We start from the raw sequence: 15140 nt of genomic DNA on the forward strand, positions 1-15140 counted from the left end.
ATGTTGACGTCGATGCTGACATGGCCGCCCTTACTCACCTTCGTTCCCTGCTACGCACCATAGCTACCTTATGTGGCTTCGGCAGCAATCTCCAAGACCGCTTCGCGGCCATCGGCGGGTAGACCCCAGTTTCCAGTGTGGATGCCAATGCTTTTAGCGCAAACCCGGCACACCCTCTGCTGCCGTAGCAATCCCCTCTCACCTCCTTCGTCGTCTACCCGACTACACAGCCTCCCTTTGCACGCTGGTAGTCCAAGCGCTGCCTCCAGTTTTACCTAAAAGAGATAAAAGAGAATTACCTGAATTTGACATTTAAAGTAAAATAACCTGCACAATCCGCATCACTATATGCATGTAAATCTCGAGACGATTATCAATATAAAAGAAGACCATGTAGAATAGTACCTTTGAGATAGCGAAGTATTCCTTTTATATTATCCCAATTTTGTTTAGTTGGAGTATGCATGAATTGACAAGCTAGATTTACGATAAAAAGTAATATCAGCGCGTGTGATAGTGACATATTGTAAGGCTTCAACAATACTTTGATAAATCTGTGGATCAGATGTAGCAGGAGAGGATGAAGTTGGTGTTGAATCGTGACGCATGTGAGAGGGGGGTGAATTACGTGGTTTTTAAAACACTTCTTTTTCAATTTTTTAAAACTCAAGTACGCAGCGGAAAGTAAGAAAAAAAATACCAGAAAAACACAAGCGATTTTTTACTTAGTTCGGAGCCTTCGGCGACTCTTACTCCAAGGCCCAGATCCCGCGGACCTATCGATGGACAATCCACTAAAAACCTCTTCCGGTACCCCCGGAAGAAAGAATCGAGTACACAAGAATTAGGTTAAGTGCAACAAACTACACTTACCCTTTTATAGAAATTAAGTATAGAAAATAAATATTACCAATACTCTTATGGGAATCAAAATGAGGCACTTCGTGTTGATGTCTGTCTGCCGCGCACAATCGAAACTTCTAGAAGTAGTCATCGGGCTCAGCAGCTTCACAATAGAGTTGCAGCAGGAACCGGAAGTAGTCGAAGGCTCAAATGAGCGCGCAGTAGCTCATATGTAGTTCTTGTTCCAATGCCTCCTCGAAACTACCTTATAAAAGGCTTAGAAGGCGCCTTCCATAAGCATGAAAGGCGCTCCAATGAGGCAAAATCAATCCCGAAGTGATCGGTGCTTATCCAAGACTTCGGCCAAATTTCATCCAATGGAAGGCGCCTTCTATAGCCATAGAAAGCACCTTCTATGAACAGTACTAAGGCGTCTTCCATAGCTATGGAAGGCGCCTTTGGGTACTGTTCACCCGAAGGTAGCTTTGCTTCTTCGCTTGCTTTCTTGCCTTGTAACAAATGTGTTAGTCCACAATACCCTGCAAGACAAGTGTTAGAACAATATATAAAAAATATAGTAATTAGTTCCTGTCCTCCCAGGACTAGGAACTAGTCAAGGTCTTAGTTTAGGGATCCCAAATGGACCTAAACTGGACTGACGCCTACTGTCCCTCAACTAGGCGCGCCCTCACAGTTACTCTCTTCCAGTGACTGACCTTTTGCCAAACATCCGGTCAGCCCGTTAACTAGTCTGGACTTCATGCCAGCTATCCAGTCGGTCCGTCGACCTAGTTGAAGTTCCCTGCAACACTGAGTTAGCACAATAGATAAAATGGTAAAGTAAAACAGTGTTAACAGAATTCAAGATTCGTTGGTTCGGTCGACCTAGGGTCCGACTTCACTCACCAAGACTTCCACCACCTAGCTTCACTCACCAGAACTTCCACAACCTAGCTTCACTCACTAGGGTCCAGCTTCACTCACCAGGACTTCCACTACCTAGCTTCACTCACTAGGGTATGACTTCACTCACTAGGACTTCCATCCACTACCTAGCTTCACTCACTGGGGTCTGACTTCACTCACCAAGACTTCCACTTTACCTAACATCTAGTTAGGACTTCTCCTTGCTAGCCATCTAGTCCTGATTAGACTACTCTCTTCCAAACATCAAGTCCTGTTTGGATTAACCGTTGGTCAAACTGACCAGACTTGGGTGCATTGTCAAACATCAAAATCCTAGAGGTCAATTGCACCAACAATTGAAGAGTTGTTTATAGCAATTGGTGTATAGATTGGACGTACTCCATCCATTTTGGTTTTTTGAAGAAGTCCAGTAATGTATTTGCTCTGAGAGAGAAGATAGTCATCCTCATATGGAGTAAGCTCAATACCAAGAAAAAAATGATTAATACCCAAATCTCGAGTAGGAAATTCTTGATTGAAAAGACTTAACAAAGTTGTAATATCCTTGTGATCATTGTCAGTTGATCCTGTCCGAGGATCGAGGCGATGGATGCTGAGGGGCGTGGCACTCCTGTTGATCGTGTATGGACTCTGAGCTAGAGGGACCTGCAACCACAGCAATGTTAGTGTCGAGCCAGGGAGGGATTCCCCGGCAATGACCCTCCGACTCTCAAGTCAGTCATCGATGATGTGGAAGCAAAGAAACGGAGTAACAGAGTAACAGTGGCTACAGTAAAAATTAACATACCTCCGTTGAAGCTTGGGGCCCTTTATATAGGGCTCCGGGGACGTGCATGCACGTTCCTCGAGGCATGCACTTTTCTCAAAGCTTCCCTTGAAAAGATATGTCGGGAAAGTGTCCCTGACAATATACCTTAACGACCCGAGCATATCCCTGATGTGACAGTGGAAACTATTGGTGCAGTGGGGCCGGCAAGAGGGCGGTGAATTGCCTGCACAATAAAAGAGTATACCCTCCTCAAGACTTTCAACTCAAAAAATGCAACAGTAATAAAGTAAACTAAAAGAAAAAGACTCAGCAATTTACTTGGTTACAATCAAGAAGGTTGTTAATCCAAGGCAGTAGAAAAAACTCTAAAAGATCTCTTTCTCTGAAGGTGGAGGAGTATTTTACACACTAGAAGCTCAGAACTATTGCTAGAAATGAATACAGAGTTGAATACTTAATTGATGTTTCATTCCTATGTCCAGGGGTCCTTTTATAGCCCCTGGAAAGTCTATCCCGTAGGTCGAAGGCGCCTCCAACCGAGGTCCAAGGCGCCTCAGCTCGGGTGAATGGATAGAACTCTATCCGGTCGACAACGATTGTTTTGACCAGGGCTGAGGCGCCTCAAACAAGCATGAAGGCGCCTCCAATACTTGATGAAGGCGCCTAGAGGTTCATTTCCAACTTGCTTTCTCCTTTGTTTTGACTTCCGAAGCTTCACGCGTTTGGGTGATTCCGGCCAACCGAAATAGGGCTCACCCGAACCCAATTTTTGGCCTTCTCCTCGAGCAGTCTTCCGTCCCGGCTTTATGTCCCTCGAATGTCGCGCACATTTTTCTCACCCACCGATGTACTCTTCCGCAGCTCTCTCGTCCTTCGGACGCACCGAGCCCATCGGCTCCCTTCCCGTTCTTTCCTTCTCGCTAGCTGCGTCTTCCGTTCGACTTTCTACGCTCCTAAGCTCCTGCACACTTAGACACACGGATCAAAAATAAACAGGACTTAACTTAAACTTGGTTGATCATATCAAAACAACCACGGGGTCCAACAGAAGCTTCCGTCGTATGATCTTCTGCACGACCATGCTGCCAACCATGCCGTCTATCGGGGGCACGGGCTCCCAGAAGGATATCACCAGATCCTCCTTTTGTCCGCTACTGGATCGAGCGGGTAAGTCATTCGGCAATCGTCAGACGTCCGGGCGTTATTGTATTTGGGTTGAGCGAGATGGTCGCTCGGCCCACCTCCCACTGTCCAAGCTCCGCTTTGGATGTAATCTGCTTGGTTGTGACTCCGCTTGGCTGGTTCCGAGGTTTGATGTTAGCCTGAGCGGGATGGCTGCTCGGCGTGTGTCTCACCGACACCTCTAAACGCCAGAAGCTCGGTATGTGGGCGAGCTATGATGATGTTAGATCGGACCTTCTCTATACCGGCTGGGCAAGTGGGCCGCTCTACCGGCCGATGGTATAGGGGCATTGACCGTCTTAACTTTGACCTCCACCGTGGCAATGACCCTCCACTGGGTGGGCCCCTCATTCCCGCATCACATGTCTCCTCCTCAAGTTTAGTCGAAGGAGGCTGCAAGTACGACTGACTGGACAGAAGAAGTCTTGAGATCAATTGGCTGATCGGCCGTGATACTGTGTGGACTCCGGTCGATCTGTCGAAGAATGTCGGTCAGCCATAGGACCGATCCTTGAGGCCGATCGGCGCTTCGCGTGTTTGTACTTGGGCTTTCTCCTTCAGTGTCCTCGAATGTGTATAGTCAATACTAACGTCACCCGAATCCCTTGGGAATTCGTGCAAATCGCCCCCATTAAAGTCGAGTACGCACCCACGCCTATTAATGGCACTCATTAAATGCGGACCAATGGGGGAATACCACGTGTCGCCATTGCAGTCGCCGCACGTCCGAAGCAATAGGCACTGATGTGACGTCTGGCAGTTTGAATTCTATGGCTGTATTTGCGGTCTGATTCCCGTGACTAGATCGGATGGCTCCGGTCGGCCGAGCCCGAAGTTTATAAATCCGCAGAGCCGGATCTTTTCTCACTTTGCCTCTTCCAAGAAAGCTGTCGGCAATCTCCTGCGTGACCTATGCTTCGACGATCTTCTGCATCTCATCGACGGTGACTCTCTCCTTCTGTAAGCTTTCTTCCTGAATCTTCCTTCCCATCTTTTTCGTTCCCCGGTACTTCCAGTGTTTGCTTTGTGTTTTTTGCTCACCTTTCTTCCCCTCGGACTCTTTTCCCTTTGTATTCCAGCCATGGCAAGCTCTTCACAGTCGTCAAACCTCGCTCTCGATCTCTGATACACTAACAAGGAGACCAAGTTCAATGCGGGCAACGCTGAGAGCCTCAGAAACGCCTTTGAGCTTCCCTTTGATCATGAAATCATTCTGGCTTCTTCGTCCGATCGGCCAAACGACCGGCAGACCGGCACCATATGTCTATTCTGAGACCAATTAGTGGTCGGTATTCGCTTCCCTATCCACCCCTTCATCATCGAAGCCTGTAATTACTTCCATGTTCCCCTTCCGCAGCTCGTACCGAATTCTTTTCACTTGCCATGCAGCAGCGTCGTGCTGTTTCGGCTACACGACATCCCTTTTACCCCTAAGCTTTCCATTACTTTTACTATCCCAAGCAGTCCGAACTGGGAACCTTCCTCTTTAGTCTCGGGTAGGCTTAGTATTTTTTGACAAAATGTCCACTTCCAACAAACATTGAAAGGAGTATTTTTCTTCATGCGGCTCCCCGAACATCCTAGCTTCTGGACGCGCTGGCAGGTCGGACTACCACCTCTTCCTGACCTGAAGAAGCATAAAAGCCGAGCGGACTATATGCACGTAGCGTCCCTGATGGCTGGTCAAAGATATGACATCCATAAGCTGTTGCTGGAAGGTGTCATGTACATATTTGGTCTGAGCCCGATCTTCACCAAGCTCCCGAGCGGCTTAGGTACGCTATTATCTGATCCTTTCTTTCGAGTCTAACTGATTTCTTTTCTGTCTCTTGCAGCTGAAGTCATGATGCAAGCGCGGGTGGCCGACTACACAAAGCTTAAGGACGCCGAGGTTGAAGCGGCCGCTGCAAAGGAATTGGCGAGCCGAGGTCTAACGCCGGTCGGCTCTCATGAAGGCACGCTCATCGAGAGCGGGGAGACGCCCACTATGGGTGAGGGCGCTGCCGACCGGGCACCTAGCATCGAAGTTCCTGGAGAGCCACACCCAACCACTGAGTCGTCGCTTGCTGCCCGGACCGAGGGCTCTGGGTCTTCTGGCGATGGCGAGCCCCTTATCAGGCGCAAGAGACGCCCAATGGACCAGTCATCCCGTTCCGCCACCTCGGTTGTGAGGTTCGCCGAGCGAGTAGGCACTTCATCTCCCACGCCCATCCCGGCAACGGTGGAGGCCACTTCATCTGATTGGATGTCGTCCCTGGCCGAGCTACCGCTAGAGGCCCTCGCTGCACAACCGATCGCCTTTCTTCCCTCGACCCGACGAAGGACTTTGCGCTCCAGTATCCGCCCCGCGTCCACGATCCCTCATTCCAGTCTGGTGGCTTCTTCTCAGTCGACCTCGAGTGGTCAGCGATCCGTTACGGCGATCCTCCACCTGCCAATGAAGGATTAATTGGAGCCGAGTGCCCAGCCTCGCACTCCCGAGCACAAAATCCTCATCCGCAGGCCGCTTGCCGACATTTGGGAGGAAGCCAGGACGTGAGCCGCGACGATACCCTCTGGGGCCCTTGGCAACAACCACTTGCAAATGTCCACCGGGGTATGTATTTTACTACCAATTCACGACTTACCTCCGATCGACGTTAACGTTTTTTCGTTCACCTGCAGTACTGGACGAAAAGCATAGCCATGTGCCAACGGCTCACTTTTGTGGAGGACGAGCTGAAGAAGCTCAAGATCTTGAGCGGTGTGACCTCCTCCCAAGGGTCACCTATTACTAAGGTCACTCAACTGAAGGCCGACCTGGAGAAGGCCAACAAGCTCCTCGAGGTTGAGCGGTGGAAGACTGCTAACCAAGAAGTTATGCTGGGACAGTTCAACACACAAGTTAGCACTTTTGATAATTAAATAGAGTCAGCCACGGCGAGGAAGAACCGAGCCATCAATGATTTAGAGCTAAAGAATCAGGAAGCCTGGGCTCTCGCCCAGAAGCTCAAGGAGGCTGAGGACTTCCTGGTCGTCGAGCAGCACAGTCGCTCGGCTGAAGAGGCCTCTCTTCAGGGGAAGCTCAAAGCTACTGAGGATGCTTTGGAAGCCTTCCGCTCGGCCATGGGGATATATCAAGAAGGCGAACTGGGCAGGCTTGAAGCGTTGAAGCAGGTTTACCTTCGCTCAGACAAATTCACTGATAAGGTCATCCAGCGGATCGTCCGGATCTTCGAGTTGGCTATTGACGGGATGCTCTAGTAGCTCAAGGCGGACGACCATCTTCCCACCGTACTGACGGACAGCGTCATCAATCACAGCAAGCTGAATGACTCGCTGCCTGATGACGTTTTTGATTATCTAGAGTGAGTTTGAGCACCCGTCCTGTAGAAGATTTTCTTTTTGAATGTAAGCCTGCCCATTCGGCGGTGCACCAACTTTTCTGCAATGAATGTTCGCCTGTTTGGCGGAACTTGTTCTTTTTATAATTCTCCTTGTATGACTGCCTTTAACCTTTTGCGTGTGTCACCCCGAACGGACATCCCCTTCGAGGGCACTTGCCTGAGAGGCATTTCTGCAGTTGGCCACTCGGCCATACGAGTGTCATTGAAGGAACTGAGGAAGGTACATACCTCCTCCCGGGTTTGGCGTCGTCGCTCGCGTATCAATGAAGACCCGTGTTTAACGTTGCCGCTCGATGATTTGACGAAGTCATGGGTTTAAGGTCACCGCTCGACCGTCGATGGAGACACACATTTAACGTCGCCGCTCGACAATTTGATAAAGTCATGGGTATAAGGTCGCCGCTCAACCGTCAATGGAGACATGGGTTTAACATCACCGCTCGACGATTTGACGAAGTCGTGGGTTTAAGGTCGCCGCTCGACCGTCGATGGAGACATGTGTTTAATGTCCCTGCTCGACGATTTGACGAAATCGTGAATTTAAGGTTGTCGCTCGACCGTCGATGGAGACATAGGTTTAACGTCGCCGCTCGATGATTTGACGAAGTCATGGGTTTAAGGTCGCCGCTCGACCGTCGATGGATACATGAGTTTAATGTCTCCGCTCATGATTTGACGTGTCACTCAGCACAGAGCTTTGAAACACTCTTTTTATTTTTTACTTTTGCCCTGTATACAAAAAGTACAGGGATACAAAGACATTAACTATTACAAGATGCACATCTCACCCGGCTCAGTAAGGTTGGAGACGGTTCACGCTCCACGATCGCTCTAGTCATCATCTGTCCTCATCCTCCAAGTAGTAGGCGCCCGACCGGAGCTTCTCCACGACCTTGAAGGGTCCGGCCCACGAGGCCTCCAGCTTGCTGACGTCGCTCGATCGTCGATGGAGACATGGGTTTAACTTCGCCGCTCGACAATTTGACGAAGTCGTGGGTTTAAGGTCACCGCTCGACCGTCGATGGAGATACACATTTAACGTCACCGCTCAACGATTTGATAAAGTCGCGGGTTTAAGGTCGTCGCTCGACCGTCGATGGAGGCATCGCTTTAATGTCGCCGCTCGACGATTTGACGAAGTCATGGGTTTAAGGTCGTCGCTCGACCATCGATGGAGACATGAGTTTAACGTCGACGCTCGATGATTTGACGAAGTCATGAATTTAAGGTCGCTGCTCGACTGTCAATGGAGACATGGGTTTAACGTCGCCGCTCGACGATTTAACGATGTCTTGGTTTAAGGGCGCCGCTCAACCATCGATGGAGACATGAGTTTAATGTCGCCACTCACGATTTGACGTGTCACTCAGCACAGAGCTTTGAAACTCTCTTTTTATTTTTTTACTTTTGCCCTATATATAAAAAGTACAAGGATGCAAAGACATAACTATTACAAGATGCACCTCTCACCCGACTCGGTAAGGTTGGAGATAGTTCGCGCTCCACGGTCGCTCTAGTCGTCGTCCGTCCTCATCCTCCAAGTAGTAGGCGCCCGACCGGAACTTCTCCACGACCTTGAAGGGTCTGGCCCACGAGGCCTCCAGCTTGCTAACGTCACTGACCGGCTTTCTTTCTTCCATACCAGGTCATCGACGTGGAATAACCTCGGGATCACCCTCCGATTGTAGCTTTGCTTCATCCTCTGTCGATATGCCATCAGCCGGACGACGACTTTTGCGCGGGCTTCGTCCACTAAGTCTAGCTCCAGAAGCCTCCGCTCGACGTTGTCCTCGCTATAATGTTGTATCCGATCGGATTCGACTCCGACTTCGACGGGGATGATCGCTTCGCCGCCATACACCAGGTGGAAAGGGGTTGCCCCGGTCTCTTCCTTGGAGTCATGCGGAGCGCCCACAGTATGCTGGGGAGCTCATCGACCCAGCTGCCTCCCATATGATCGAGCTGAGCGCGCAAGACTCGGAGGATTTCCCGATTGATGACCTCTGCTTGCCCATTGCTTTGTGGGTAGGCCACGGAAGTGAAGGTTTGCTGGATGTCATATCCTTCGCACCACTCCCTGAGCCTCTGGCTAGCGAACTGCCTTCCATTATCTAAGATGAGTCGGCGCGGGATGCTGAACCGGAAGATGATGTGCTGCCAGATGAACTTCATGATCATTTGTACGGTTATTCTTGCCAGTGGCTCGGCTTCAACTCATTTGGAGAAATAATCCACTGCGACGAGCAAGAACTTCTGCTGACCTGTTGTCATGGAGAATGACCCCCACAATGTACATGCCCCACTGGTCGAACGAGCAAGAGACGACGGACGCCTTCATCTCCTCGATCGGTCAGTGTGAGAGGCTATGATATCTCTGGCAAGACAAATAGGTAGTCATCGTCCGGACAATATCCTCTTGGAGAGTCGGCCAGAAGTATCCGGCCAGCAGGATCTTCCTTGCAAGTGAGCGGTCGTCCGGGTGTCCTCCGCAGGATCCTTGATGTACCTCCCGTAGTATGTAGTCGGCGTCTTCCAATCTGACGTATTTAAGTAAAGGACTAGAAAAGGCCTTCTTGTAGAGCTGATCCCTGATCAAGGTGAACCGACCAGCCCTTCTCCTCAACAAGCGAGCCTCCTCCCGATTGGACGGTGTAGTTTTCGACCGCAAAAACTCTGTCACTGCCGACCTCCAATCATTTGGGAAGGTAAGCCCCTCCATCCGATCAATATAAGCCACTAGGGATACCTACTCGATCGGTTGTGCTATGACGATCAGCGATAGTGAGCTGGCTAATTTAGTCAGCTCGTCTGCAGCCTGGTTCTCCGACCAGGGGATCTTTTGTATGACGACTTCCCAAAAGTTAGCCTTTAGTTTTTTTAAAGCTTCGGCGTAGAGCTTTAGTCGCGCTTTACTTATCTCGAATGTCCCGGTCAGCTGTTGAGCGGCCAACTGAGAGTCCGAGTGGATGAGGACCCTGATGGCTCCGACGTGCCAGGCTGCTTATAGGCATGCTATGAGCACCTCGAATTTGGCTTCATTATTCGTTGCCTTAAGTAGTCTAGCCGAACGAATAGCTATATGCGCTCTTCTTGAGGAGAGATGAGCAATATACCGACCCCCGCTCCCCTGCCGAGTAGATGAACCATCTACATATATCCTCCAAACGGCTTATAGCTCAAGGTTTTGTACTTCAGTAACGAAGTCTGTCAAGGACTGGGCTTTGATTGTCGTTCGGGGCTGATACTGGATGTCAAACTCGCTTAGCTCCGTCGTCCATTTGATTAACCGTCCGGACGCTTCTGGATTGAGGAGAACTCACCCCCCAAGAGACTGTTGGTCATTACGATGATGGAGTGGGCGAGGAAGTACGGGCGAAACCTCCAAGCGACGAGTACCAACGTGTAAGCCAACTTCTCAAGACTAGTGTAGTGGGATTCAGCGTCTTTCAATATATGGTTTAGGAAATACACCGACTGTTCTTCGTCGTTCTGCCTAATTAGGGTCGACCCAACTGCATGTTCAGTCGAAGACAGATAAATTCAGAGGGTCTCGCCGACTACTGGCTTAGCTAGTACAGATAATGAGTTGAGGTATTCCTTAAGTTCTTCGAACGTCCGGTCGCACTCCTGGTCCCATTGAAACTTGGTGGCTCGGCGCAATATCTTGAAAAATGGTAAGCTCCGGTCGGATGATTTGGAGATGAACCGAGATAATACTGTTATCCGACCGGTGAGACGTTGAGCTTCCTTCAAATTTCTCGACGGCGGCATGTCTTGTAGTGCTTTTACTTTACTGGGGTTTGCCTCGATGCCCTGCTCGGTGACGATGTGGCCTAGGAATCGCCCTCTCTTTGCGCCGAACAGACACTTATTTGGATTCAGCTTAATTCCGTACGTCTTAAGTGTCTGGTAGGTCTCCTTGATATCTGTACATAGGTCAGCTACTCGGAGAGATTTTATTAATATGTCGTTGACGTATACCTCCATGTTACGACCGATCTGTCGTCGGAATACTTTATTCATCAGCCTCTGATAAGTAGCTCCAGCGTTCTTCAGTCCGAACGACATGACATTGTAGCAGTACGTCACATCGACCGTAATGAAGCTAACCTTTTCCTGATCTTCCCAAGCGAGCGACACTTGGTGGTACCCTTAATACGCGTTCAGCATGCATATCAGCTCACACCCGGCAGTGAAGTCTACCATCTGATCAATCCGAGATAGCGAGTAGAAGTCCTTTGGGCATGCTTTGTTGAGATCCCGGAAGTCGATGCAGACCCGCCACTTGTTGCCTGACTATGATACTAGCATGACATTTGCGAGCCAGCTCGGGAATTAAACTACCCGTATGTGGCTGGCCTCCAACAGCTTCTCTACTTTTGCCCGGATGATCAGATTTTGTTCGACGCTGAAGTCTCTCTTCCTTTGCTTTACCGGCTGAGCGTCCGATCAGACGTGAAGTTCGTATTGCATGACGCTCGGGGAAATCTCGGGGAGCTCGTGCGTCGACCACGCGAACACATCGTGGTTTTGCTGAAGACAGGCGATCAGCTCCGCCTTCTGTCAGCTCCCAAATCGGATGCTATGAAGGTTGTTGCCTTCACTCGGCCGGGATGAATTTGGAATTCCACTTTTTCTTCATAGACTAGGGTGGAGGCTTTTCAGTAATAACACTAACCTCTAATCAGGGAGTTTTCCGAGCAGACTTGGCTTCGGTCTTGACCATCTCGACGTAGCAGCGTCGGGCGGTCGACTGGTCATCTTTGACTTCTCCAACCCGGTCATCTACCGGGAATTTTATCTTTTGGCAGTAGGTTGAAACTACTGCCCAAAACTCGTTGAGGGTCGGTCGGCCTAGGATGACGTTGTAAGCTTAAGGACGTCTACCACAATGAAGTTTGTGACCTTGGTCCTCCTGAGCAACTCCTCTCCGAGTGATATGACCAACTTGGTTTGATCGATCGACAAAACCTCTTTGCCCATGAATCCGTATAGTGGGGTCGTCATCGACAGTAGCTCATCTCAGTTGATCTGGAGTTGATCGAAAGCCTTCTTGAAGATTATGTTCACCGAGCTCCCTGTGTCAACAAAAATTCGGTGAATGGTATAATTTGTAATTACCGCTCGGATGATGAGAGCGTCATCATGGGGGACTTCTATGCCCTCAAGGTCCCGTGGCCCGAAGTTGATTTCGGGCTCATTCACCTTCTCTCGGCTACAACCTACGGCGTGAATCTCCAATTGCCGAGCATATGATTTCTTGGCTCGGTTAGAATCATCGCTGGTTGGTCCGCCGATGATGATGTTTATTTCTTCTCGAGCGGCATTGCTTCTGTTTTCCTCCTCCCGAGCGGATGGTCTGCTTTGCTCGCAAGAGGCTAGGGGATGATCGACACTTTCCCTCTGCGGATGATGATGTTGTAGCTCGGGTGATATTCTTGCATCTCCCCGCCGCCCGGCAAATGGATGCCCGTGTCGCCAATCGGGAGAGGGAGATTGGCAACGATAGCCCCTCCGGTTGGCCTGGCGATCGGCGTCAAGCCGCAACAGTCACGTGTGTTGTGTGACATCGACTGGTGGAAGGAGCAAAACAAGGTCGTCCATACCTTGCCTTTCGATGTCTTTGGCCGGTCGGAAGCCACATGCTGCACAGCATGCGCCCTTGTTTCCTGAGGTGGCCGGCCTTTGGCTCTTAGCCCCCGCGGCGGTTGATGGCTACTCGACGGTCGGCATTCGGTCAACGTCGGGGGTCGGCTGGTGCCTCCTTCTTACTGCCTGGCCATCCTCCACATTTATGTACTCAGTAGTCTTCTTGAGCATGTGGTCGTAGTCGCAGGGTGACTTTCTGATAAGCGACCGGTAGAAATCCCCCTCGACGAGCCCTTGTGTAAAGACATTCATCATGGTCTCGGAGGAGACCGAGGGGATATCCATAGCTACCTGATTGAAGTGCTGGATGTACGCTCGGAGAGTTTCTCTCGGCCCTTTCTTCAACGAAAACAAACTGACGCTTGTCTTTTGATAGCGTCTGCTGCTCGCGAAATGATGTAGGAAGGTCGTTCGAAAATCTTTAAAACTTCGTATTGATCCATCCGGCAATCTCCTGAACCAACGGAGAGTGTGCTGAGGAAGACCCGGCACTTCACCCCATCCGTGTACTGGTGAAGTGTGGTCGCGTTGTCAAACTTACCCAAATGATCATCCGGGTCTGTCGATCTGTTGTATTCTCCGATCGCCAGTGGAGCGTAGTGCTTTGGCAATGGGTCATGCAATATCGCTTCGGAGAACTGGCGGTTGATCCGTTCAGGAGACGAGTCACCTCGAGGCGCCTTGCCTTTCTGTGCGTCCCGCACGGGTGCTTCGTCTGAAGAGGACCCCTCTCTTGATTCGCCTGCGCGACCTCCAAGGGTGTTTGGAACAGAGCCCAGTGGAATGGTATCGGGGCGGGCGGTGTTTCCCCTTGGGTGTCGGTCAGACCTCTATTTTGTCCCCAGATAGAGGGTTGTTCTGGCCGGTCCTCATGCGCCGCTCGGCCTCCTGATGACGATGTGGCCTGCTGCGCCAGCCGAGCGGCTAGCGCCTTTTGCTGCTGCTGCTCGACTATCTTTTGTACTCGAGCTTGCATGAGCATGTCAAGCTCCTCCTGGGTGAGTCTCACGGTGTGCAGTCATCCAGCGTCTTCCATCTTCTCGGCTCGGATGCAGGTTGCGTTCCCATAGACGACGTCAAATTTGATCCTGTCTGTGAATCGAGGCGATGGATGCTGGGGGGCGTGGCGCTCCTGTCGATCGTGCATGGACTCCGAGCGAGGGGGACCTGCAACCACAGTAACGTCAGTGTCGAGACAGGGAAGGGTTCCCCAACGATGGCCCTCCGACACTCAAGTCAATCACCGACGATGTGGAAGGAAGGAAGCGGAGTAACAGAGTAACAGTGGCTACAGTAAAAATTAACATACCTCCATAGAAGCTTGGGGCCTTTTATATAGGGTTTCGGGAGCGCGCGTGCATGCTTATCGAGATGTGCACGCTTTCCAAAGCTTTCCCTAAAAAGACATATCAGGAAAGTGTCCCTGACACCATACCTTAACGACCTGAGCATATCTCTAACGTGACAGTAGAAGCTTCCGTCGTACGATCTTCTGTCTGACCATGCCGTCTGTCGGGGGCACAAGCTCACAGAAGGATATCGTCAGATCCTCCTTTTGTCTGCTACTGAGTCGAGCAGGTAAGTCGTCCGACAATCATCAATTGTCCGGGCGCTATGGTTTCGGGTCGAGCGGGGTGGCCGCTCGACCAATCTTTCATTGTTAATTTGAGCTACGCTTTGGATGTGATCTACTCGGTCGTGGCTCCGCTTGGCTGGTTCCTAGGTTTGATGTAAGCCAGAGCGGGTTGGTCGCTAGGCGTGTGCCTCACCGACACCTGAGCGTCAGAAACTCGGTATGTGGTCGAGCTATGATGTTGGATCGGACTTTCTCTATCCCGGTCGGACGAGTGGGTCGTCCGACCGGCTGATGATACAGGGACGTTGACCGCCCTGACTTTAACCTCCATCGTGATAATAACCCTCCACGGGGGGCCCCTCATCACCGCATCAATAGCTGACTGTTTATTGCTCCTGCCCTCGATCAAATCCAGGTCCTCTCTGTTTATACTCTTTCGAACTCTAGAAGTTTTGATCGAGGATCCTTCTTCTCTGCCCTAGCTGTGAGGTCGAACAACCGACCGTCTCATCAATTAACTATTTATAATCCCATTATCATTTTATTAATTTATATTTAATTTTATATTTAAATAAAATTAATTATACTAATTTCATAAACATGGTTTACTTAATATTGATTTTTATTTTTTACTTAATATTTGATTCCGTCCGAAAGCTGAGTCAGACGAAGGTCGGTTGTGCTATCACCTGGGTTGACGGGGGTCGCCGAGATGCGTTGCTGGCGCTATACTTCCTGCAAGGGCTACCGCGGGAGGATGATGAAAGACGATGATTGGGACGACGAGGCGAGGGTCTCCTGTGCACAC

Source organism: Zingiber officinale, chromosome 2B (assembly GCF_018446385.1).
Source record: "Zingiber officinale cultivar Zhangliang chromosome 2B, Zo_v1.1, whole genome shotgun sequence".
In the NCBI taxonomy this organism is placed as follows: Eukaryota; Viridiplantae; Streptophyta; class Magnoliopsida; order Zingiberales; family Zingiberaceae; genus Zingiber; species Zingiber officinale.